The sequence below is a fragment of the Pelobates fuscus genome, chromosome 4, assembly GCF_036172605.1.
Source record: "Pelobates fuscus isolate aPelFus1 chromosome 4, aPelFus1.pri, whole genome shotgun sequence".
Taxonomy (NCBI): domain Eukaryota; kingdom Metazoa; phylum Chordata; class Amphibia; order Anura; family Pelobatidae; genus Pelobates; species Pelobates fuscus.
The window spans coordinates 249865740-249890007 of record NC_086320.1 but is presented as its reverse complement, the minus strand read 5'-3'; the positions used below and the strand labels follow the sequence as shown (position 1 = coordinate 249890007).

The 24268-nt window shown below is 41.5% G+C and overlaps 1 protein-coding gene across 3 annotated transcripts in view; it reads right to left on the bottom strand.

The window, feature by feature from the left end:
* Positions 1-11481, bottom strand: part of LOC134608848 (growth factor receptor-bound protein 10-like) — a 568153-nt gene extending 556672 nt beyond the window's left edge. For all 3 annotated transcript variants that reach the window (XM_063452029.1, XM_063452030.1, XM_063452031.1), the window contains exon 1: positions 11292-11481. The gene's annotated coding sequence lies outside the window, so the exon portion shown is untranslated. The remainder of the gene's footprint in view (positions 1-11291) is intronic.
* Between the last annotated feature and the right edge of the window lie 12787 nt (positions 11482-24268).

Below are 24268 nucleotides of genomic sequence, written 5' to 3'. Positions count from 1 at the left end.
TGTATTCTGCTTGTGTTACTTATACTGCAGTTGCTTTGGATTTTGTGCGTATATGAGCTGTTATATTGTATATGTTCATGAGTAGTTTGTGGTATCGTGTAGAATAGGCTGTGTATGGGGGCTGTTTGTTGAATTGTGTGTGTGGATGGATATGTCACATTGTGTGTTTGGTAGTGTATGTATGTGTGTATGGACTGTTTGGGGTATTGCATGGGAGAGACTGCATGTGGGGTTGTGTGCATGTATGTGGATTGTCAGTGGTGTTGAGTTTGTGCGGATTGTGTGTTGTGTTTGGGCTGTTCGTATTATTTGTATGAGGGGAGGGTTATTCTGCATTTCTGTGTATATCTAGCAGTGTGGGTGGCTTCCCTGGGTTCCAGTGGGGACCAGGCTGGCCAGGTACAGGTCAAGGACAGGAGCTGCAACAACAGCTGAGGGCTGCTCTACTACAGTTGATTCCTATTCACAAGTGCTGGAATGAAGTGATCTGAGATCACTTCCTCTGCGTGCCGCAATGTATAAATTGTGGATTGTCCTTCACCACATTTTCGTATTAGCAGATATCTGAAGTTTCACTGGGACTCCTGATAGGCCAGAGCCTGTTTGGCTCTAGCAGCCTTGAGTGCCGTGCAAAGACACCTCGAGTGCCGTGCATGGCACTAGTGCCGTAGGTTGCCTACCCCTGAAATAGACTAAACCCGTTACTGACCTCTCTGGTACATGCCGACCAGGTTGGCTTTATTCAGGATAGACAGCTGTTTGAGAACACTCGGAGGAATATAGGTTTGATCTGGCAACAAGTGACCTCGAAAGTACCGACGCTGGTGGTAGCTATCAACGCAGAAAAGGCTTTTGACAAGGTGCGGTGGCAATTTCTATTTACGGTACTGAAACACCTGGGGTTCCCGGATGAATTCATAACAACCACGAAGGCCATGTACCACAACGTTCAGGCACAAGTGCGGATCACGGGAGCCCCTATGACGCCGTTTCGGCTGTTTAACGGTACTAGACAGGGTTGCCCACTCTCCCCCCTCTTATTTGTACTGGCTCTGGAACCTTTGCTCCAAGCCATAAGGCTTCACCCAAACATACAGGGAGCACGCCGCTCCTCCTAGTGATTGCGTTGGCTGGTGGGCGAGACTGATCCCACCCGCGAGACCTAATACGCATGCACATTAGAGCTCCCCATAGGAAAGCATTGAAAATGCTTTCCTATGGGGAAATGAGTGACGCTGGAGGTCCTCACACAGCGTGAGGACGTCCAGCGACGCTCTAGCACAGGTTTCCTGTGCTAGGGACACGGAAGTGCCCTTTTGTGGCTGTCTAGTAGACAGCTACTAGAGGTAGAGTTAACCCACTAGGGGTGGAGTTAACCCTGCAAGGTAATTATTGCAGTTTATTAAAAAAAACTGCAATAAATACACTTGCAGGGTTAATAGTAGTGGGATTTGGCACCCAGACCACTCCAATGGGCAGAAGTGGTCTGGGTGCCTGGAGTGTCCCTTTTAAAAGGGACACTATAGTCACCTGAACAACTTTAGCTTAATGAAGCAGTTTTGGTGTATAGAACATGCCCCTGCAGCCTCACTGCTCAATCCTCTGCCACTTAGGAGTTAAATCCCTTTGTTTATGAACCCTAGTCACACCTCCCTGCATGTGACTTGCACCACCTTCCATAAACACTTCCTGTAAAGAGAGCCCTATTTAGGCTCTCTTTATTGCAAGTTCTGTTTAATTAAGATTTTCTTATCCCCTGCTATGTTAATAGCTTGCTAGACCCTGCAAGAGCCTCCTGTATGTGATTAACCCCTTCAGGACGGAGTCAATAGTACACGTTCTGATCAAAACAAAACGTAAACAAAAACTGGAATTATGCTATATGTCTGTTCACCCGTAGTTCCCCTCTTTCATATTATATGCACCCACACTTATTATATATCATTTTGTTCAGGAGAAACAGGGCCTTAATTTCATATAAAATATTCATATATGAAAGATAATTTATTATGAATAAAATTTAAAAAACTGTGAGAAATTTTTATTTTTTTTTAATTTGTAGTTCCGCTTCACATTTTAGCTGTAAATGTCATAATACTGTTAGGTTTTACTGCAAAAAAATGCACATATTTGTAATCAGCGATGTCTCACGAGTAGAACAGTACCCCCATTAACAGGTTTTATGGTGTTTTGGAAAGTTACAGGGTCAAATATAGAACGTTCCATTTTCAAATTGAAATTTGCCAGATTAGTAATGTTACCTTTGAGACGGTGTGGTAGCCCAGCAATGAGAATTACCCCCATAATGGCATACCATTTGAAAAAGTAGACAACCCAAGGTATTGAACGTGGGGTATGTTTAGTCTTTTTTAGTAGTCACTTAGTCACAAACACTGGCCAAAGTTAGCGTTCATATTTGTTTTTGTGTGAAAAAAGCAAAAAACTAATATTTGGCCAGTGTTTGTGACTAAGTGGCTACTAAAAATTACTGGACATACCCCATTTGCAATACCTTGGGTTGTCTACTTTTGCAAATGGTGTGCCATCATGGGGGTAATTATTATTCCTGGGCTACCATACGGTCTCAAAGGCAACATAACTAATCTGGCAAATTTCAATGACAAAAAAATGAAATGCAAGCCTTATATGTGACTCTATATTAGTGTTTAAAAACAGTAAAACATATTACAACAATAATATAGTCCATAAAAGTGCCGTTTGTTTGTAAAAAATGCAAAAAACTTCACTTTTACTTAAAATATCATCGTTGTAATACAATTTACCAGTTTTAAACACTAATATTTGAGTTCAGCGAAGTCTCCCGAGTAAAACAGTACCCCCTATGTACAGGTTTCAGGGTGTCTTGGAGAGTTACAGGGTCAAATATAGTGCTTGTGAATTAAATTCTATGCACTTTCTCCCTGTGTTGTCAGGCATGTCAATCAAATTTTAATTAATCAAATGACATAATTATGTTAAAAAATTACTTAAATATACACGTAGAATTTTAATATATATGCATTTATAGGTATTTAAATTCTACGTGTATACTAATGTAATTATATGTATTTATCTCTATATATATATATATTTGCGGTTATTTGTATTTTATATATAGATAGAATGACATTCTATATATAGCTAAGTGTATTCTGTTTCCTATATATATATATATATATATATATATATATTAATAACAAAATACAGTTAGAATGAAATTACATATGAATATATAATTTATTTTAAATTTTGTTTCAATATTTTATTTATTTATTTAATTATTTTATTTATTTATTATTGTAATTATACGTATATATGTAACGTCATTCTAAGTGTATTTTTTTTTTTTTTTTTTTTTAATTCTTTATTTTGGTTGTGCATTTATGATAATCACATAAGCGTTCAGTATGTCACAGCATTGTAAACAAGTTTCAGCATTATACTTTTAGAACTGGGAATGACATTTGAGGAACATGCACATTTTTATAATAATGTTTAAACACGCTTTAACCGTTTAGTTGCGAAAAGTCCCGTTAGGTGCAAAGTAATGATGGGTAACACGAAGTCCCATTAGGTACAAAGTAATGATGAGTAACACGAGATGTTAGCGTGGGGTTCCTTTAAATGATAAGACTAATAATACGTTAGCTTGGACCCTGCTGTTAGGTACAGGGGGCACATTATAGATTGCTATGGGCATCTGAGACAGAGTTATCAAGGCATATTAGGTAGGCAGACATTAACATTGTCAGAGTGGACGACTGAACATCAAATTGCTAACTGATCAGGCTCATACTGGTAAGATGTTATGCTTGCCATGAGATGATTATGTGCATGAAGAAGATAGCACTAATTTAACCGGCATACAAACAAGAAGTAATATAAAAAGAAACAAGAGAAAACATTTTTTGGGCCAGTGTTATACCACTGCACTGTCTTATCAAGGCTTGGAGCTGGTGTAAGGCAAGGTGACCCGTGAAAACAAGCTGTATGTTGATGGATCTGTATGGGGCTGATCACCCTATGCCCGTTAATGGCATGCTGCTAAGACTAGAACCCACAAGTTCACCTCTTTGTATGGAAGGGAGCCACCAGTCCCTAGTGCCCTTGTGCTCCCGCCCTGCTCTGGCTGTATAGCGGCATAGTCCAGTTACCAGACCGTGGTCTCTGGGTCTTCTCAGTGCTTGTGCTCTGTGTTGCCCGGCGTGGCTGAGCTGGCAGTATTCAGCAGGACTCTTCGTTTTCTGCACTGATGTGGGGATTCGTGTAGCGGGTTGCAGCTGGACGAGATGCTTTAGGTAGGTATGCTTTTGAGGGTTCGTGTCTGCACTGGTGTGACGGGCGAGGTGTCTGTCTGCTGCACGCTTATTCAGCCGGTGAGGTAGTCTCCGCGGCTTTCGTCGCTTCAAGATTGTCGTGCTGTCTCGGGGTGAGTGTCGGCTTTTAGGAGGCTGCCTGGGTCGCTTCTTAGTGCTTATGTGTTCTCCTCTGGCAGGCTGTCGCCATTTTAGGGCCTTGGTTGCCAGGGGGGGTTGCGCTCTTGTTGGATGCTTGCTTGCTCCGCTGTGAGAGTGCGGGTATGAGAGTTGTGTGCCTGGGCTTGCTGCTCTCTGAGTGCCAGCTTCTCCCAGAATTTGGCAAATAGCGCATCTAGTTTGGCAAGGAGGTCAGTCCCCTCCATAGGTCGAGCTTGTGCGAAGGCGGCCATTTTGCCGGAGTTCGCCTCTTCCCGCCGTCGATGGAGCTCCCTGTTTGGGGTTTTAGCAGGTAGTTGGTCTGTCAAGCTTTGACCGGGATAACCCCCACCGGTCCGGGGGGGGGAACAGGGTGTTTTGTCAGTTGCCCTTCCGATGCAGGGTCGGGGAGAGCGGCCGCCTCCCCCCAGTCCCCTCACCTCTAGGCCGCGTCTGGCCAGCATAGCCTCCCGGTCTCCGAGGTTCTCAGAACGGGTATCAATCTTGTCACCAGGTCTCGCTTATCTCGATCAGCGTTTCCAGGTTTAGTTTTCGGCACGGGTTTGGCAAAAATCAGCAGTAACAGGGCCCGTTAGACGGGAGCCCAGCTTACATGCGACCGTTTGGCTCGCTGGCTTAGCCCCGCCCCCCTCTAAGTGTATTTTAATATTAATATATATACTTATATTAGTATTAAAATACATTACGTATGACGTTACATATATATATATATATTATATTTGTGGTCGGTTAATATCGTATAGTGAAGTACCTTGTGATTGGAATTAAGTCGGTGTGGTGTGCCGGAACCGACGTAGAGGGTAGGCCTGAAAAAGAGGGCAAAAGGAAATGCCAGAAAAACACACTTATAGCACTATATAAAATCCATGTCTTGCTACTCCTGCGTTGGGAATGTTCCTGTATAATATATAGCCGATTCCTAGTGCCTCTAATGTTTGTTCCGGCGTACTGCTACTGGATGTCGTTCTTATAGAATGGATGTGAAAATAGCAGCCAGTGGTCCTACTTACTCTAATGACGGAATGTGAATGTAGAATCGTATTTAGAAGTAGATAGGGAGTGATTAGTAGGTCAAGTGTCTCGATTGTCTGGTTCGAATGTTGACGTGACGCGGTGTAGTGTTTGTACCTTCTTAAATTTTCCTTGGGGAGACATGACTTACCTGTCTGATTAGTTGTGATCGTGGAGTTGTAGGGTTCCCGAACCCTTGTATGGTTGCAGGCACATAGATTTAAGACCTGGTTGTGTGGCGCGAATGCTGTTTTTTGGGAGTCTGATACTGCCCGGTATTCCCATCTGTGTACGTACGTTACTGTGAAGCGATAAACCAATTATCTTTGATATCTTGTGTAAAAAATGGGGTTTGGTTTGAAAGGCTTGTCGGAAACGTGTATGTCAGTTCGGAATAGTGCGATCATGTACGTATGAAGGTTTGAATAAAAGGTGGCAAAAAAGTAGAAAAGACTACAGGGTGATCAGTATGCCTGTGGAAGTCCTGCTCCACTGATTCTTGGAAGAATGTCACGATTCTGTTATATGTATCTTAGAGCAAACGAATAATGTACTAGATGATAACTTGTGTCGAGCCCCAACAGCCGAGTGACCGGAAGGGGATGCCAAAATGCAGATTATGCCTGAGAGATGTGAGTTGGGTGAGGTACGAGACTGAGCGACTCATGGATAGTCGGCCCTAATAGACACGAAAATGCTGCAATCCCTCGTCTGACGTTGCGTTTGTAGGACATCCTGAAAAAGAACATGACAACAACAATGAACTCAAACAACAACAATATGGTTAAGTAAAATAGAACTGGCTGGCTAACTAGTGCCGAAGCGAAAAGCTCACTACCCCGTGACAAGTGAGGCCCTGCTAGTAGCCAAGCGGCTGGTGAGAGGCTCTACCTATGATTTGGGCGTGGGGCTCGAGCCACTAGCGTGGTGGCGGCCTCTCGGTGACAGTAAAGATCCAAAAACGTGTGGCCGTGTCAGGTGAGGCCCTAACTATAAACCCGATAGGTGGGTGAATGCGAGGCACTAACTATGATTTGGGCCGAGGGGCGAAAATCTCTGTGTTGAGATTGGGGAGTTGGCCTCGCGGGACCAGCTACGGTGTACAGCTAAGGCCAGCTCCTAACCCTAGATAGCCAGTTCTCTGACCCTAGACGGGGGCTTGATAAGGGGGTAACGTAACGTGCTTGGAAACCCAAGTTGTAGTAAATGATAGATACCCGGATATTCCCAGATAGAGACAGAGGAAACGAAGGGAGAGAAAGGAGGAAGAAAGAAGAAGGAACTGAAGTCGAGGGAAGGAAAATAATGTGCAGTATAGTGAAGTACTATGGAGATATAGCTGATAGTGCAGTATCGATAGACCCTGAGGGTGCTGAAGATTCTCGTGATGGTTACTATATAAACCTGAAAGGAGATGAAATGAAGGCGTTGTGCCGAGAAAACGTCGTAGCAGCTGACGGAGAGAGGAGGGTGAAATTAGCAAGGTAGTGAGTAACAAAACGATTGTTACGGGTAGTGAGTACGAATGAAGAGTTGTGGAGTGGAGCCGTGGCCTGACGAGGCAAGGCAGGAATCAAGCCCCCGTACCCCAAACATGTAACAACGTGGCCTAGTAGAGGCAGTTGTTAGGAAACACAATGAAACCAAACCTGATAGAAACAGGTGATAATCGTTTAACAAAGGCCAATTGTGTAACAATTGTAGGAAATGTGAACGAAAACACATTTATACCAGATAGAAACAGGCGGCAATAGTGAACCAGTAATTGTCTACTGCTAGCAGATGACAAAATGAAACAAATAGTAACTGTGATTGTCGGTTCGATACCTCATCGTGTAACAACGTGGCCTTGTCGAGGCAGTTGTTTGAAGTGTGGAGGAAACAAAATTGTACCTGATAGAAATAGGCGATAATAGCGACCTAGTGATTGTCTAATGGTAACAAATGACAGTATGCAACATTAATAGAGATCAGCGGGGAATGTCAAATGGCGGTTACGCCTGAACCTGAGGTAATTCGATGCATGTATAACAGGAGTTGCATAATTGTAAGCGTAATCTGGGAGATAAAACAAATCCAACATATACACAGTGTTTAGTTAGTTAGATTAACTTGACCCAATAAAACAGTACATGCATAGCGTCAGGCATTTAGTGGTATTACATGGGATGCACCAATAGAAGAAACACCATTAACAACCTGAAAACAGGACGGCAGAGAAGCTACACATTATACAGAATAAAACAGCAAATACCATCAAACCACTAGGTGGAGATACCAGCCGAATGACTAGGACTTTGCACTGATACATTAAAACATAATGGAAAGTATGCCCAAAACCTCAGATTTAGAAATATTGCGCTGATATACGAAAAACATTATGGAAAGTAGGAGTGAAAACTTACGTAGCCAATATGTCGTGCATGATATAATAAAATTACTGGCGTCCCTTCCTTTACCCCCTCCGTAGAAAAGCATAGCCACTATAACAACATGAGTCTGAACCCAAGTGGATTAATATATATATAACCATAGCAAGATTAATGTTTGGACCGGAAATTAATGAGTCCGTGAAGGGGTGAGGGGGTGGGGGGGTGTAGGACCCCGACCCCCCAGACGGGTGATTGAAAGTGACCGCCTAGGTGCCGGCGAGAGGGGAGCGTGGGTGGTCCCTGGGAAGATTTAATGTGCCACTATATTCGCTTGCAGAGTGCCATTCTGGGCTGTACCCCAGTAATATCAGTACAGGCAGTGTGAGCTGACACAAGGCTCTGGGCTCAGGACGAAGCGCCGGTATGCAGTCCAGTACCACCTAGCTGTGACCTTGGGAAGTTCTGGCAATGCTCATACCCACAGTGATCTCACAAAACGCATTAAGAATTATGTGAATTAAAATATACACAGAATATGTAGAGGTGAGATGAAAAGCAGATATTATTCACAAATCAGGTCCACAGTTACACCTCGTTGTCATGGAAACCTCCGCTGTAATAAATACATCGCATGACATCATTTGACCAAATCTGCATTTCAAAGATAACTAATGGCAATACTATGTGTGTGGTACTGTGTTCCGGTCTTTGATACACTGCAGTACCGCCAAATTAACCAATAGGATCTATTACACGGGTAATCAACTGAGACTCTGCAAAACGATCACATGGATAAACTACAACTCCCATAATCCCAATTAAGGACCAAAGAACTTCAGGCTCACCAACAGATAAAAAATATAAATTGAAATAATAAATACATTGTCCTAAAGAGTGCAAGAGAATTGCTCCCAGCAATCATATCCCCGACATGTGTGTTCCGGTCCCCCATGAGACCACAGCGATGTGGAGGGGACCGGAATGAGACTCACGGTTAGCAGGCAAGCCGCTGATAGTACGGCTGGAGGTTTGTCGAACAGCAAATAGCCCGAGCGCGGCTATTTGCTGATTACCTTGCCTTCGCATGTTAGTTGCCCGAAAGGAGGAGCGGGGGGAACGGAGAGGAAGCCGGACCGGAAGAGGCGAGGACCGGAGGAGCCTGAGCGAGGACCGGAAGTCTGGCTGTCACTGAGTGAACAGCGTGCGTACGGCAGGTAGGAAGGGGGGGAGTAGCGTTTATATGGAACGCTTAACTCCTCCCACAAATACAGGCCTTACGGCCTTAAAACATATAATATATATACATATATTATATATATAAAAAGACATTTAATTTATTTTATAACATCTTAATTATTTTTTTTTTACACTACCTACCAGCAGGGGGACTGTCTAATATTTTAGACAGTCCCCCTGCTGGCAGATCCATAGCCAGCTATAGGGGGCCATGTGATCGCTCATTTGCCGGAGGGGGGCTGCCTGGGCTCTCAGGCAGCCCCCCAGAAGTGGATCGCGGCGGAGGTGAGTACCGCCAGACCTCCAGGGCTGCAAGCCGTTACGGCGTTCTATGCCGCCGCAACGGCTTTAAAGCCCTTTAAAGCCGCGACGGCATAGAACGCCGTAACGGCGTTAAGGGGTTAAAGTTCAATTTAGAGATTGAGATACAATTATTTAAGGTAAATTACATCTGTTTGAAAGTGAAACCAGTTTTTTTATCATGCAGACTCGTCAATCATAGCCAGGGGAGGTGTGGCTAGGGCTGCATAAACAGAAACAAAGTGATTTAACTCCTAAATGACAGTGAAATTGCAGGGGAATGATCTATACACTAAAACTGCTTTATTTAGTTAAAGTAATTTAGGTGACTATAGTGTTCCGCTTCTACGTTCAAACTACACCCTGCAGCATGAAAAACACGTTTGTTTTGAGCTTCACCTTTTCACGTGTGTCTTATTTATTACTGTGTCAAAACCTCGCAGGCATGTCTCCTCCCAGGAGGCAGGGTCTGGAAAAAAAAAAAAACTTGGCAGTCAGGACAAACATTGTGTCGTTGAAATGCTTAAAAATAAACCATGTAGTAGACTCCCAAGATTAATTGCAATCCCCACCTCCTCTAAAATGGACTGTGGGCAGTACATGCTGTGAAGGAAGAGATTCTGTGGTTGGTGGGTCAATAGGCAACAATCACAGTATAAACAAGTGTGCTTCCTTTTCTTCTACATGTCCAGTGACCGTGCCAAATGAGAACAGGCTCCAGTACAATCCTCTAATTACAGAGGAGATTTTAGAGTTAACGTGCTTAACATGAAACCTCAACCTGGATCCCTTGTGTGGCAAGTTTCAAAGCACGTGCTGTTGCATAGCACGGTCTGACTTTACTTACATGTACAAGAAGAATAGAGAAAATATGAGTGCAAAGGAGTTTCAATCGGACTTTGCGTAGCCACATTCCTTATACACCAAAAATATACCGCAGTTGACTTCCAATAAAATGTAATACTAAAGCATACAGATGAGTTTAAGCTGTAGTTATTGGTAAACAGCTCGTATTGGACATAGGCATGGTTAAAACACAAACAGATGGTAACCACGTGCATACGTAACATTTAACGAAGTGTTAAAAAAATAAAATAAAAAATAGGCAGATCTTTAAAAGTCCAGATTAGGGTTCATGGTAACTTTGGTTTTAATTGACCAGATGTACATTAAGTGCCCCAGATACATTTTAAAAATGTACGGGCCAATAACTGTAGCAAAAAAAAAAATCAATTGAAAAAAAAAAAAAATCACAGCATTAGAGAAACACAAATCCAAGTTAACGAGACTATGGGTGTTATTGGGGGCAGGAATAGGCAGTGTAGATGCGAAAAAATAAAGGAGAACTGCAACACTACAAAACGTCATAGGAGCTGTAGGTCTATAACATCTGGGGATCTACCTTTTAACCTCACTGGCTGAGTCTGAGGCAAGGAATTTCAATACATCAACAGTGAAAAGCAGACCAAGCCCCTATTTCTATAAAGCTTCCCCTGTCTGAATGAAGTGTGTGCTAGGGGTGGAGAAGGCAGTTCACGTGAAGATGGCACGTCCTATTAGTCTGCAAAATCATGCACTGGCTTTCTACATTGAGAACAGGGTGCCCTAGCACGTGTGTTGGCTAGGAGAGGATAAAAACATTTTTATATATATATATATATATATATATATATATATATATATATATATATATATATATATATATATATATATATTAAAAAAAAGTCTCAACACCACAGTTCTCGTTTTTTTTACCAAGCTCTCTCATTCCTTCCAGTCATAGTTTACTTAAAGTATCTTAGAGCCAACACTTTAAGATATGCCCCAAACTAGAGCACAGAGAAACGTACATCACACGAAAATGCAAAAAAAAAAAAAAGTCTACTTTGTATGGTACCTGTTAGCTGTCCTGTGTCCAGTGGGCCTTTATCATAGACCAGACAAGATGAGAAGCTCAGAATTGTTAGGTGGACTACACAGCCTTTGGCCTCTTCCTCGTTTACTTCCCAGAACTTTTTCCCCCCACCTCTTCTTAAGCCCAACTTGAGCTAATAAGGCAAGACACCCACTCCAAGCAAATCTTTGGAGGGGGGGGGGGGCACGCATACAATTTGCGAAAAAGAAAGAGCTTATAAAAGTACATAGATGCAAAAAGTTGATGGTGGAAATACGAAATGTCTTGCTGAAAACACAAAATGTATATAAAAAAAATTGTATCCTCTTTGCTCAGCGGTTTTTCATATGTCCCATGGATTCCTACTAAGACTCTTCTGCAAATCTGTACTGTTCTTGTGCTTTAGCACTGCCTATACTCAGCTGACTCCTTTGCTCAGGATACAATACTGCCACCTCCCCCTGTTCCCAGCCCCGGGGCCTATAAACCCTCCCCTCTCTTCTCACTACTAAATCGGGAGGAGGGGAGGAGGGAGGGAGCGAGCTAGGGGTGGGAACCCGAGTGCTCAAGACAGGCAAAGATTGGGAGTGATAGACAGCAAGCCATAGCGAAGGGAGGCGAGACAGAAGGAAAAACCGCAGAGCTAGTTGTAGATTACAAAATGGATTTCATGCATCTAAAATATCAGTAAAGGACATGAAGAAATATGTGCTAGTGCATGTTATATAGACATTTGGATTGCTGAATGCCATGAAAGTTTGGGTACTGCACTTAGTATACATTTTAAAAAATAGAACTATTTAAATACTCACCCTTTCAATCCACTTTTTTTTTTTGCAGTGTTTTGGTTATACACATTAGTGAAATGTATGTATTAATTGGTTAAGGTACTTTATCTTGCTGAAGTGCTTTATTTGTGAAGAGTCTGTCCTTTTTTTTTTTAATAGAAATTGTGACAGTTTACAAATTAACCTGTCAATAAAAAAAAAAAAAAAAACCTTTAACCCCTTAAGGACAGAGCTTCGGAAGCTTGTCTTTCACTTTGTGACAACGGCATTTTTTTAATTTTTTGCTGTTTGCGTTCAACTGCAATTTGCATTTGACTAATTTATTGCACCAACGCATATTATATACCGTTTTTTAAAGGACAGAAAGGGCTTTCATTTGATGTAACATATATATATATATATATATATATATATATATATATATATATACATGCTTATTTATTATAAAAAAAATACAGAAAAATGCAAAAAAAATGAAAAATTTTGATATTTTTTACAGTTTTTGCAATAATAATTTGTGCCTAATTAGTGCAGGTTAAGGAAAGTAATTAAAAATAAATTAATTTAGTTGTTCTGATTTACAGAATATATAATGTGTCTGGGATTTTCAGTTTTTTTTTGGTAGTTACAGGTCACAAAGCACAAGGAGTAAAATAAACTTTTAATATGGAGCGATTTTAGAACTTGGTATGTTTGTCTTGTAAGCTTTATAGCCATAAAAGAAAACAAAATTGCCACACAAAAGTATATATTTATATAAAGTAGACACCACAGGCTATTTACCTAAGGTTGTTTTGACACTTTCTACGTAGCCATTTTACCGCCAACCTCTGCTAAATATTGGAGTAAAATTGTGTTTTTGGGGGGTTTTCGCACACAAACTTATAACAAAGAACTTCTCATGTGTATTTTGTAAAGTTGGTGTGTGCTATTCCTGTACAAAGTTTTATTATGTGTTCAGTTACTTCTGCTGAGTACAACGGTACCCCCATTGTATGTCTTTGGCACTATTTTGTGAAGCTACAGTGCCATATAGGAGACCTGTCCTTTTCAGTATTCACAGTAGAATTTTGAGAGACGGATTTAATGAGCCTATGCTTCCATTTGGGGTATTATAACAGTTTGACTGTTCAAAAAAAACCCACAAAGGCCTACCATTTGTAAAAGTAGACACCCCAGGGTATCTCATAAGGTGCATATTGTGCCTTAACATGCCCCCATTTTTTTTACCATTACATGCCAAAGTATGTGGTAAAAAATAATTTTGTGCATTTTTTACATACGGATTGCATTTTTGCTGGGCATTTTGTATATTTCATATGTGCCACTAAGTTCAAACCCCCCAAATTATGCTCAGCTAAGTCTTCTGAGTAAAAGGACACCCCCATTGTATGTCTATGGCACTATTTCGTGAAGCTACAGTGCCATACAGGAGACCTGTCCTTTTCAGTATTCACAGTAGAATTTTGAGAGACGGATTTAATGAGCCTATGCTTCCATTTGGGTTATTATAACAGTTTGACTGTTCAAAAAAACCCCACAAAGGCCTACCATTTGTAAAAGTACCGTATATACTCGAGTATAAGCCGACCCGAATATAAGCCGAGGCCCCTAATTTTATCCCAAAAAACTGGGAAAACTTATTGACTCGAGTATAAGACTAGGGTGGGAAATGCAGCAGCTACTGGTAAATTTCTAAATAAAATTAGATCCTAAAAAAAATATATTAATTGAATATTTATTTACAGTGTGTGTATAATGAATGCAGTGTGTGCGTATGTGTGTGTATGAGTGCAGCGTGTGTGTATGAGTGCAGCGTGTGTGTATGAGTGCAGCGTGTGTGTATGAGTGCAGTGTGTGTGTGCATGAATGCAGTGTGTGTGTGTATGAATGCAGTGTGTGAATGCAGTGTGTGCAGGGCCGGTGCAAGGATATTTGCCGCCGTAGGCAAAAAACATTTTGCCGCCCCCTCCCCCCCCATATGTCCTGACTTCCCCTCCTCCTCCTTCAGTGGTCCTTACCTCCCCACCACCGTGTTCCTTCACACCCCCCCCCCAGTGGTCCTGACTCACCCCTCCCCTAGTGGTCCTTACCCTCCCCTCCCCTAGTGGTCCTTATCCCACCCCCTCCCTCTCATAGTGGTCCTTATCCCCCCCCATCCCTCCCATAGTGGTCCATATACCCCCCCTCCCTCCCATAGTGGTCCTTATACCCCCCCTCTCCCTCCCATAGTGGTCCTTATCCCCTCCTCTCCCTCCCATAGTGGTCCTTATCCCCCCCTCTCCCTCCCATAGTGGTCCTTATCCCCCCCTCTCCCTCCCATAGTGGTCCTTATCCCCCCCTCTCCCTCCCATAGTGGTCCTTATACCCCCCTCCCTCCCATAGTGGTCCTTATCCCCCCCTCCCTCCCATAGTGGTCCTTATACCCCCCTCCCTCCCATAGTGGTCCTTATCCCCCCCCTCCCTCCCATAGTGGTCCTTATACCCCCCCTAACTCCCATAGTGGTCCTTATCCCACCCCTTCCCTCCCATAGTGGTCCTTATCCCCCCCCTCCCTCCCATAGTGGTCCTTATACCCCCCCTAACTCCCATAGTGGTCCTTATCCCACCCCCTCCCTGCCATAGTGGTCCTTATCCCCCCCCCTCCCATAGTGGTCCTTATCCCCCCCCCTCCCATAGTGGTCCTTATCCCCCCCCCCTCCCATAGTGGTCCCTATCCCCCTCCCTCCCATAGTGGTCCTTATCCCCCCCCCTCCCTCCCATAGTGGTCCTTATCCCCCCCTCCCTCCCATAGTGGTCCTTATCCCCCCCCTCCCTCCCATAGTGGTCCTTATCCCCCCCCTCCCTCCCATAGTGGTCCTTATCCCCCCCCCTCCCTCCCATAGTTGTCCTTATACCTCTTTTTTTTTGTTATTATTAATTTTTTATTATTATTTCTTATTTTTTTTTCGTCCCCCCTCCCTGCTTGATACATAGCAGGGAGGGGGGCTCCTTCCCTGGTGGTCCAGTGGCAGTTCAGTGAGGGGAGAGGGGGGCTGGCAGAGCTGTACTTACCTTTCCTGCAGCTCCTGTCAGCTCTCTCCTCCTCCGCGCGTTCTGTGCAGCTCCCTCTGTCAGCTCCCAGTGTAAGTCTCGCGAGAGCCGCGGCTCTCGCGAGACTTACACTGGGAGCTGACCGAGGTGCTGAACGGACGGCGCGGAGGAGGAGAGAGCTGACAGGAGCTGCAGGAGAGGTAAGTACAGCTCTGCCAGCCCCCCTCTCCCCCCAGTCTGTATTATGGCAATGCAAATTGCCATAATACAGACTCTGACTCGAGTATAAGCCGAGTTGGGGTTTTTCAGCCCAAAAAATGTGCTGAAAAACTCGGCTTATACTCGAGTATATACGGTAGACACCCCAGGGTATCTCATAAGGTGCATATTGTGCCTTAACATGCCCCCATTTTTTTACCATTACATGCCAAAGTATGTGGTAAAAAATAATTTTGTGCATTTTTTACATACGGATTGCATTTTTGCTGGGCATTTTGTATATTTCATATGTGCCACTAAGTTCAAACCCCCCAAATTATGCTCAGCTAAGTCTTCTGAGTAAAAGGACACCCCCATTGTCAGGGCCGCCATCAGGGGGTGACAACCATGACGGTTGTCACGGGCCCGGCGGCCCTGGGGGGCCCGGACTGCTCTGGCAGTCCTGGGCCCCACTTTCCCTCTCTGCACACATAGATAGCGAATATCGCTATCTATGTGTGCAGCCCCGGGCCCCCGGCTCCCTGTTACCGCAGAGGGGGCCCAGGCAGCACACTTCCTGTTCTCCTCTTCTCCTCTCTGCTAATAACTCTCGCGAGACCCGGTTGCCATGGCAACGCTCCGCGGGTCTCGCGAGAGTTATTGGAACAGAGGAGAGAAGAGGCTGTGTGCTGCCTGGGCCCCCTCTGCGGTAACAGGGAAGGCAGGGGGCCCCCCACCGGACCACCAGGGATGGAATCTCCCCCCTCCCTGGACACAGGTAAGCAGGGAGGGGGGAGAAACAATTTTTTTTTTTTTTTTATTATTATGTTAAAATGCCCTTTCCTCCCCCTCCCCCTCCCCCAGATTGCACATTTACACACACACACTACATACACTGACACAACACACACTACATACACTGACACAACACACACTGACACAACACACACTGACACAGCACACACACTACATACACTGACACAACACACACTGACACAACATACACTGACACAACACACACACTACATACACTGACACAACACACACTGACACCACACACTGACACAACATACACTGACACAACACACACGCACTACACACACTGACACAACACACACTGACACAACACACACTGACACAACACACACACACACTACATACACTGACACAACATACACTGACACAACACACACTGACACAACATACACTGACACAACACACACTACATACACTGACACAACACACACTGACACAACATACACTGACACAACACTGACACAACACACACTGACACAACATACACTGACACAACACACACACACTACATACACTGACAACACGCACTGACACAACACGCACTGACACAACACACACTGACACAACATGCACTGACACAACATGCACTGACACAACATGCACTGACACAACACACAGACTACATACACTGACACAACACACACTGACACAACACACACTAACACAACACACACACTACATACACTGACACAACACACACTGACACAACATACACTGACACAACACACACACACACACTACATACACTGACACAACACACACTGACACAACACACACTGACACAACACACACTGACACAACATACACTGACACAACACACACACACTACATACACTGACACAACACGCACTGACACAACACACACTGACACAACACACACTGACACAACATGCACTGACACAACACACAGACTACATACACTGACACAACACACACTGACACAACACACACTGACACAACACACACACTACATACACTGACACAACATACACTGACACAACACACACACACTACATACACTGACACAACACACACTGACACAACACACACTGACACAACATACACTGACACAACACACACACACTACATACACTGACACAACACGCACTGACACAACACGCACTGACACAACACACACTGACACAACATGCACTGACACAACATGCACTGACACAACACACAGACTACATACACTGACACAACACACACTGACACAACACACACACTACATACATTGACACAACACACACTGACACAACACACACTGACACAATATACACTGACACAACACACACACTACATACACTGACACAACACACACTGACAACACACACTGACACAACACACTGACACAACACACGCTGCCACAACACACACTGACAACATACACTGACCACACACACTGACACAACACACACAATACACACACTGACACAACATACACTGACACAACACACACACTACATACACTGACACAACATACACTGACACAACACACACACTACATACACTGACACAACATACACTGACACAACACACACACTACATACACACTGACACAACACACACTGACACAACACACACACTGCATACACTGACACAACATACACTGACATAACACACACACACTAACACAACAAACACACTGCATACACTGACACAACACACACACACACTACATACACTGACACAACACACACACTGCATACACTGACACAACACACACACTGCATACACTGACACAACACACACTGCATACACTAACACAACACACACTGCATACACTAACACAACACACACTGTATACACTGACACAACACACTCTGCATACACTGACACAACACACATTGCATACACAATACAACACACACTGCATACACTAATACAACACACACTGCACACACTAATACAAAACACACTGCATACACTAACACACACTGCATACACTAACACACACTGCATACACTAACACACACACACACACTGCATACACTAACACAACACACACTGCATACACTAACACACACAGTGCATACACTAATACAATACACACACTTCATTCACTAATACAACATGCACTCTGCATACACTACACACTAACACACTCACCACATTCACTATACTGACACACACTCTGCATTTGCTACACATTAACACACTCTGCATTCACTACACTAACACACACTCTGCATCCACTACACACTAACACACTCTCTGCATTCACTACACTAACACACACTCTGCATCCGCTACACACTAACACACACTCTGCATTCACTAAACTAACACACACTCTGCATTCACTATACTAACACACACTCTGCATTCACTACACTAACATACACTCTGCATCAACTGTACACACAGCATCCACTACACAAACATCCTGTATTCACAGTACACACACTACATCCACCACAAAATTGAAACACTCTGCATTCACTATATACAGACACTGTGTCTAATACACACACTACATCCACTACAGACACTGCATCCACTAAACACATTTCATCTAGTACATACAAACACTACATCCACTACACAAACACACACTACATCACTTTACACACACTACATCCACTACTCAAACACTCTCTGCATTCACTACACATTAACACTCTGCACTCACTACACTAACACACACTCTGCTTCCGCTACACACTAACACATCCTCTGCATTCACTACACATTAACACACTGCATTCACTACACTAACACACAAGAAGATAGAAAGGTGGGTGAGTGGGAAAGAAAATTAAATGTAAACCAAGTGCAGGCTAGCCTCTGTAGATTGGACACTCCAAATCCAATAATGAGCAAAATATGTATACAGATTAACAGGGCGCCACAGTCACTAAATAGGTATGTGGGGGGAAGAACCATATGATGAATATACTGGTTAAAATAGTAATTTATTAATACAGAAGTAGATAAAAATAATAGCACAATAACAAGTGCTCAAATTATATTAGACAGGAACCCATAGGTATAGCAGCTCACTAATACATAATGCTGAACTGGGCAAATAAGGTGCAGATTTTAAAGTGCAAAGTGCAGTGCAAGTATAAGGTACAAGATGCTAGTACCAAAAATGCACCAAGTCCATAACATATAGCCCACGAAAAAAAGGAGAATAATCAGCATATATAAACAATAAAACCGCTGATACCACGATGCAGGGTCCCAAAGGGTCGTCAATGTTTCAATGCTCAACGCGTTTCGTCGTCAGACTTCCTCAGGAGCTTCTTCCATCTTCCTCCATCTTCTTTCTTTTAAGTCAGCCGGTCCGTCTGTCCACTTCCGTGATTGGGCGTGCGTCCATACGTCACCGCGCACAACGTCATACGTCATGACGCCTGCGTGGCTAATATGCGCACGCGCAACCACGGAGAAACGCAAATAAACTTTATTGCTAATGTACACGGTGGCATAAAGAGCGAACTACAAAAAGAACGCTCTATTAATATGCAGACCGGATTTACAAACCTGCCTACCCCCCCTTTAACCCCTATACAAAGGAATGCTAAGTATAAAGGGGGAAATATAAATTAGACAGGTACCAGACTAAGAAAAAAATGAAGAAAATCTATATAATATGTATCGAAAAAAATGTATAGATATAAAAATATATATTAAATAAAAAACAATTGAGTAGTGGAGAATAATGATAAAAAATATATATATATAAAAAATAATAAAATATAAAAACTATGAGTCCATTTATATTCCCAAATAGCCATAGAGATAATATACAGAGACCTTACAATATTAAATCATCTATACAATATTGCCAATGTGGATATGCATAAATGGATAATATATCAGAATGTAAACGGGTACAAAAGACAATATCCAAATATTAGTAGAGATAAATAAAAAAACATAGATATATATACACATACAGGAAATAATGTTAATGTTGAAAGCGTATCAATTTGACTGAAGGGCAAAAGTCATATAAACATAACTGATAACATTATAAGAAAAAATTATATCATTTGATATCCAACATGTATTCAAAAGCGTATATAGAAGGCATATATAAATATATATAAATAGATATAAAACGTATATAAAAAATATATATATAAAGAATATATATATATAAAAAAGAGAGGTCTAATAAAAAAGAGGTCAAATATAAAATATCATATAATCAATCAAATAAAAGCTAGTATGTCCAAATCAGTATTTAATCCTGAAGGAACAGAGGATTTCATTTTATATATCCACTCTGTTTCCCTCATGGCTAGCCGCTTTTCAGTGTCGCCACCTCTCCAATGAGGTAAAACTAGATCGATCCCAATACAGATAAAATCCTTAAAATCGAAATCTTTACATTAATTGCAATGTCTAGGTACACTATGTTTCTCATTTTTATTTTTAATTCCATTAAAGTGTTCGAGTAATCTGATGTGCAGTTTTCTAATCGTCCGTCCAATATATTGGACCCCACATTTGCATTGTAACAGGTATACCACAAACTTACTATTGCAATTAATAAAATGTTTTATTTTAAAAGTTTCTTTAGTTACCATACTAGAAAATTCTGTGATCTTATTCCTCTGAAATTTACATGTGCTACATCTACCACATTTAAAAAAACCTTTGGGCCTTTTAGCTAAATCGTATACTAAAGACTCTGTCCAGATCATCAAGGAATTGGAAGGTCTTGAATGGAAAGATGAATACCTTTGGGTAACTGTTGATGTCACCTCTTTATATACCATGATCGACCACGAAAAAGGTATTGAAGCTGTACAAAATATCCTGAGGTATGATCCAGATATGAATTGGGGACAAGCTACTTTTATTTTAGACCTCATCAGATACATCCTGTTCCACAACTATTTTTGGTTTGAAGGGTTATATTACCTTCAAACTTGTGGAACAGCGATGGGCACCAGGTTCTCACCAAGTTATGCCAATATTTTTGTTGCTGATTGGGAGCGGAATCATATTTGGCAGAATAATCCATTTGGTGCGAACCTGGTGCAATGGAGAAGATACATAGATGACGTTTTAATTATCTGGAAAGGTGGCAGAAGTCTTTTAGCTGAGTTTTTAACTTACATTAACTCTAACACATATGGACTGAGGTTCACGGAAGAAATCCACGATACGTGTATCAATTTTTTAGATCTCACCCTTTTTATTAAAGATAAAATAATTTTTAGTAGAACTTTTTTTAAACCGACAGATGGCAATGGTTTTATTGATTTTTCTAGTTGCCATCATCGAAAATGGCTGACAAATATCCCCAAAGGACAGCATCTGAGATTATATAGGAATTGCACTGAGAAAAAGGATTTTGAAAAACAAGCCCAAGTCCTTAATAAAAAGTTTTTAGATAGAAATTATCCAGAACAACTTCTAACTAACACACAAAAACAAGTAGAAGGTTACCAGAGGAGGGATATTTTGTCGAATAATAAAGAGGTTAAGAGGAATGCTGGGAATCAGTCTGAATTTGCCTTTTTGACGAAATTTAGCAATAAAGCCAACCTAATAGAGAAGTCTATTAGGAAGAATTGGCCTATCTTGCTACAGGACAAGTTTTTAAAAAAGGTTTTACCCAAAAATCCTAAAGTGATCTATAAAAGACCCAATAACTTGAGGAATATTTTAGCTCCCAGCATTTTACCTAAACAGATTGTCGCGAGTAAGAAAACAAACTTTTTAAAGGCCCAAAGGTTTTTTTAAATGTGGTAGATGTAGCACATGTAAATTTCAGAGGAATAAGATCACATAATTTTCTAGTATGGTAACTAAAGAAACTTTTAAAATAAAACATTTTATTAATTGCAATAGTAAGTTTGTGGTATACCTGTTACAATGCAAATGTGGGGTCCAATATATTGGACGGACGATTAGAAAACTGCACATCAGATTACTCGAACACTTTAATGGAATTAAAAATAAAAATGAGAAACATAGTGTACCTAGACATTGCAATAAATGTAAAGATTTCGTTTTTAAGGATTTTATCTGTATTGGGATCGATCTAGTTTTACCTCATTGGAGAGGTGGCGACACTGAAAAGCGGCTAGCCATGAGGGAAACAGAGTGGATATATAAAATGAAATCCTCTGTTCCTTCAGGATTAAATACTGATTTGGACATACTAGCTTTTATTTGATTGATTATATGATATTTTATATTTGACCTCTTTTTTATTAGACCTCTCTTTTTTATATATATATTCTTTATATATATATTTTTTATATACGTTTTATATCTATTTATATATATTTATATATGCCTTCTATATACGCTTTTGAATACATGTTGGATATCAAATGATATCATTTTTTCTTATAATGTAATCAGTTATGTTTATATGACTTTTGCCCTTCAGTCAAATTGATACGCTTTCAACATTAACATTATTTCCTGTATGTGTATATATATCTATGTTTTTTTATTTATCTCTACTAATATTTGGATATTGTCTTTTGTACCCGTTTACATTCTGATATATTATCCATTTATGCATATCCACATTGGCAATATTGTATAGATGATTTAATATTGTAAGGTCTCTGTATATTATCTCTATGGCTATTTGGGAATATAAATGGACTCATAGTTTTTATATTTTATTATTTTTTATATATATATATATTTTATCATTATTCTCCACTACTCAATTGTTTTTTATTTAATATATATTTTTATATCTATACATTTTTTTCGATACATATTATATAGATTTTCTTCATTTTTTTCTTAGTCTGGTACCTGTCTAATTTATATTTCCCCCTTTATACTTAGCATTCCTTTGTATAGGGGTTAAAGGGGGGGGTAGGCAGGTTTGTAAATCCGGTCTGCATATTAATAGAGCGTTCTTTTTGTAGTTCGCTCTTTATGCCACCGTGTACATTAGCAATAAAGTTTATTTGCGTTCCTCCGTGGTTGCGCGTGCGCATATTAGCCACGCAGGCGTCATGACGTATGACGTTGTGCGCGGTGACGTATGGACGCACGCCCAATCACGGAAGTGGACAGACGGACCGGCTGACTTAAAAGAAAGAAGATGGAGGAAGATGGAAGAAGCTCCTGAGGAAGTCTGACGACGAAACGCGTTGAGCATTGAAACATTGACGACCCTTTGGGACCCTGCATCGTGGTATCAGCGGTTTTATTGTTTATATATGCTGATTATTCTCCTTTTTTTCTTGGGCTATATGTTATGGACTTGGTGCATTTTTGGTACTAGCATCTTGTACCTTATACTTGGACTGCACTTTGCACTTTAAAATCTGCACCTTATTTGCCCAGTTCAGCATTATGTATTAGTGAGCTGCTATACCTATGGGTTCCTGTCTAATATAATTTGAGCACTTGTTATTGTGCTATTATTTTTTATCTACTTCTGTATTAATAAATTACTATTTTAACCAGTATATTCATCATATGGTTCTTCCCCCCACATATACCTATTTAGTGACTGTGGCGCCCTGTTAATCTGTATACATATTTTACTACACTAACACACACTCTGCATCCGCTACACACTAACACACTCTCTGCATTCACTACACATTAACACACTCTCTGCATTCACTACACATTAACACACTCTCTGCATTCACTACACATTAACACACTCTCTGCATTCACTACACATTTACACACACTCTGCATTCACTACACATTTACACACACTCTGCATTCACTGCCCTAACACACACACACTACATTCATTACACTGACACACTCTGCATTCACTACACACTAACACACACTCTGCATTCATTACACACTAACACACACTCTGTATTCACTAAACTATGCACACACTCTGGATTCACTATACTGACACACACTCTGCATTAACTGTACACACAGCATCCACTACACAAACATCCTGTATTCACAGTACACACACTACACACACTACATCCACCACAAATTGAAACACTCTGCATTCACTATACACAGACACTGCGTCTAATACACACACTACAACCACTACAGACACTGCATCCACTAAACACATTTCATCTAGTACATACAAACACTACATCCACTACACAAACACACACTACATCACTGTACACACACTACATCCACTACTCAAACACACTCTGCGTTCACTATACACACTGCATCCTCTACACAAACACACACTCTGCATTC